Below are 4,588 nucleotides of genomic sequence, written 5' to 3'. Positions count from 1 at the left end.
TTCTTGTCTTCTTGCTCTGTCACCCAGTCTTGCACTGCGCAGGTGTGAGATCGGGTGATGTAGCCCCTGTGAAGGGGAAAAAAAAAGCCGATCTCACTGCCCATGTGTGAAATTAGCATCTCTTTCCCCTTGAAGGAAAAGATGCCCCTTCTGCGCATCCCCGATATCAGGGTATGCATAGAATGAGCAGCCAGAGCATGCATGAAGTAAGTTATCCCGGGAGGCTCTACACTCCCATTAGGTCTTGATTGCCATAAAAAATGGATGTTCCATTAAAAACAAAAAAAACAAAATTTTTACTTTTCTATAGAAGGGTTGAATCTAAGTATGCCTAAATTCCATACACACTCTAGATCAGCCTATCTTGACTTTTTAATATGGGGGATCCTTATAAATAACTTTCTGGTCTTTGGGAAACTGCTAATATAATTGCTATACCCACAGCCTACAGTACATTCGTCTGGTGGTCAGTTGGAAGAATGCCTTTTACATGACTGACTAATGGGAAAAATACTGTCACCCTTACAAGATAGCCAAAAAGATCATTGGTGTCATTAAAACTGACCTGAGAGGCACAAATTGCTCATTGCTCAGTGAACCCCTAGCAACCTCTGGAGGAACCGCAAAACCCTGAATGATAAACAATACTCTTGATTTTTGTCCACCTAAATGATTGTTTGTGATGGGTATAAGCAAAATCAAGTACATGTGTCTCCCAAGGTTCTTGATCAATTCGGTTCAGTGTTTCATCGTGTTGGGTTATAAATGACTTATGACCTTTATGCATATTAATAACAATAAAGTGGGGTGCCTCATACTGGTTCTCTGTCTTTCCCTCCTCATAGCAGAGATCCCAAACGAGTGTCTGTACCAAGATCATTCTCTAACTGTCACCCAAACTATCAAACGCAATTTGTATTTTAATCCTTGGCAATAGATTTATTGATTTCCTACTTTAGTCTTAACTGTACAGTAAAAGTGGCATTTGGAGGGATTGGATCAAATCATACCAATGCTGACAGTGGGGCTTAGTACAGTTATCCTGCTCCCCCCCTCCCCTATAGAAGTCTATAAGGATTTACTGCTTACCAGTGAATGTAAACAAGGAGAAGGAGTCAGGGCTGATGGTATGCACCTAAATATGAATGCATAGATAGGGTCGTGGAAGGTCAGGGAAGCAGAATAACTGTTTATTAAACTTTGTAAAAGGAAACTTTGTTTAAAAGTATTTTTCTGGGGGGGCATGGCTTGGCAACTTGGAGATGGCTGCGTGAGATCCCAGCTCAGCAGACACCGAACTGTTTCTCCGACGTAGCGGGCATATACTTACCTCAAAGATGGGCAGAGCGAAGAAGTCTAACGGGGGAAGCTTCCCCCCACTCCAGCACAGCGTCCACCAGCGTCTCAGCCCCTGATCAGGGCTTTTATCGGGGACACTCAGGCGGCTCCTCAGCACTCCAAGATGGCGCCGGTTTCCTCCTCTGCGAAGGTCACGTGGAGTGCATCAAACTTGGTCACATTCCGCAGAGAGCCGGTTGCAGCGGGGATCGAGGACTCCTCTCCCAGCCCATCTCTGCCTGCACTGGCTTCCCAGAGGGCTGAATCAGAGGACCGAGCAGCAGAAGGGGATACCAGGGTGAGTTACTCTCCCTCTAGAGGGGATTCATTTTCCCCAGGAATGTATCCTAGCGGAGGGATTTCATATTCACCTGGGGGCCCTTATACTCCTTTAGATGACCCTTTGCAAGCAGGCTTTAGACCTGGAGCTGTTTCTTCTCCTGTGAGGGGATGCCCACAGAGACCCCAGTACTGCAAAATCCTGGTCCGCCTAGCCAGAGCAGAGAAGATTTTCCCCCACTGGGCCCCTCAACACACGTCCATAGCTATTCCTCAGAGAAACTCTCAACTGAGTCTAACATACCAATTGACCCCCCTTTGCACCGCAAACGAGGACTGGGACATAGCGCTGACTCCAAATACTGCCCACCAAAGCTGATTTTCAACAACTTATTGCAGATGTGCAAAGCTACCTTTAGATCTGAAATTGGGGTCCTGCGTGCTGATTTTCACTCCCTAGCTGGAAGAGTGGAGGATATAGATGAGAATCTACAGCAGGCCAATGGGGATATTGGACTCTCACCCGTAGATCCAGTGACTATCACTTGAAAATTAGAAATCTTTATCGCCATTTGGAATATATGGATAATAAAACTCGCAGAAATAATATCAGGGTTCAGGGCCTACCAGAAGCTACCCAATCTACAGATTTGAAGCTGGTGTTGCAAGCTTTTTACAATCCCCTCTTGGATTGCCCTTTTGCGGCCACAAGATGTTCTTTGTCACCTCGCAGAGGCAGAATTGAAGGATGAAATCATGGCTGCAGCACGGAACATGCACAACTTGGAGTTTGATGGGGCTCCATTACAGCTCTTTCAGGACTTATCCTGGCACACTTTGCAACAGAGACGCCTCCTGCAACCACTCCTGACCACTCTGCGTTATAACCGCATTCCCTATAGGTGGGGCATTCCATTCAGCCTGATAGCACGTCATGATGGGAAGTCTGCTGTCTTGCCTTACCCGGAGGACCTGTCTTCCTTTTGCCGTGATTTGGGAATTAATAAACCTAATCTCCCAGGTTGGGAACCCGAGGAACCTCTACCTGTCTTATCCTCACCTTGGCAGGTGGCCACTTCCAAGAGGCGACCCAGGCACAGGATCTGCCGTTCTCCTACACCCACACTCCCTCGGGACAGCAGACAGCATTGATTGGGCTCAGCTCCTGCATCCTTTTTTACCGCTTAATATGCCACTGCTGTTCACCTCTGTGTGTGCTGCTTTCTTCATTTTTGGACGGATTTTTACTGTCAATGTTTTGTCTAGTTTTTTGCCATTGAGATTGAAGTTCATGAAATTTTTGGTGATTGCTTACTGACTCTTCTACTGCTCAGGTTTATTCCTGTGAAATCCTACTTGAATGACATTATAGTTTATAGTTTGCGTTCTTTCTCAGGGAATGTTATTTTAAGTCAGACTGTTCTGACCTTCTGCCCATCCGTATATATGCAGGTAAGCTGGAGGTCATCATTGTCTCCCTGTTTATTTCATCATTCATGTAGATTTTTTTTTTCTGTTGTAAGGCCTTGCCCTGTTATGGATATGTTTTACATGCCCTACGGCCCGTTGGGGGTGGAGGGGTCCCACCCTAAACCCAGTTTAGCTGGGTGGGCTGGGGGACTCCTTCCCAGGGCCATTGCACTGCTCAAACAGCCGCTGTCGACCACAATGTTTTCTGATGATACACTGGTGCTCTGGTGATTGTCCTGAGACAGTTGGGTCTTTCTCCCCTCTGGGAGTGTTTGAGTACTCGCCAGACATGATTGTTCCCTATGTGCCTTGTTAAAGGCTCGGGGACTGGCAAGTGACGAACGCCCTCTGGTCTCTAACACGCTAACATGCGACTGCTTCAACTTGGTTTTGTGTTTTTGTTATTATGTGTTTTTTCTATTGTTTAAGTGTTTCCCCTTTTCCTGTTCTCCTGTAAGTACCAAGGAGCTCATGGCCAGTTTTCCTCCTTGTCTGCCTGGGCTATGTGGGGGTCTAAGTAGCGATCAGTTGATAATATATTCTGATGGCTACTAAAATATTATCACTTAATGTGCGTGGCTTGAAATCCGACACTAAGCGGAAGCTAGCACTCTGGTGAATTTAAACGCCATTCGGCGTATATTATATTTCTGCAGGAGACGCATTTTGATAGCGCGGAGACTTTTAACATTGCATCCAAATTTTACCCGGGTGCTCATGCAGCCAACTCTCCATCAAAAATAGAGAAGGGGTTGCTATTTTGATTAAAGATTCTTTTCAATTCTCCCCCACTCGCTCAATTGAGGACCAGGAGGGCAGATTCCTCATTTTACATGGCAACCTGCAAGGTGTCTGAAAGGTTCTTGGCTCTATTCCTCTCTCATCTCAATCCATCCCAGCGTCTCTCATTGCATCAGAACAGGGAAGATAGGAACTATCTATAGGGGAAGATAGGTATTATTATAGGACTAATTGTATAAGTCCTCACAGTGTCCCTTTGACTTTGTGTAATATTTATGCTCCCAATCAAGGACAGGCCAGGTTTCTTGCTAAGACATTGGCCCTCCTAGAAGCGTTTACGTATACTTATCTAATTGTTGGGAGAGACTTTAATTCCATCTTCTCCCCGACCCAAGATAGACTGTCTATGCTTACACCCTCTCCACCTCCCATAGTGTTGCAACACGCTAAATTACTTAGACAATTTGTTAGATGTCACCAGCTTTATGATGGCTGGAGAATTCAACACCCCACAAGCAGAAAGTTTACTTTTTACTCCCCTCCTCATCAAACACATTACCTGCATTGATTATATATTTATTAACTTGCCACTGTTGAGGAACAGTGTTTCTGCTGCTATCCATCCTATTTCTTGGTCAGACCACGCCCCAATCACCTTGGAGGTTCTTCTCACCCCTGGCAAAACTAGACTCTGCCATTGGAGATTGAATGATTTTCTCTTCAAGAATGAGGACACTAAAATGTCCCTTTCTATAGGTCT

The sequence above is a fragment of the Pyxicephalus adspersus genome, chromosome 3, assembly GCF_032062135.1.
Source record: "Pyxicephalus adspersus chromosome 3, UCB_Pads_2.0, whole genome shotgun sequence".
In the NCBI taxonomy this organism is placed as follows: domain Eukaryota; kingdom Metazoa; phylum Chordata; class Amphibia; order Anura; family Pyxicephalidae; genus Pyxicephalus; species Pyxicephalus adspersus.
This window is presented reverse-complemented; position numbering follows the sequence as displayed.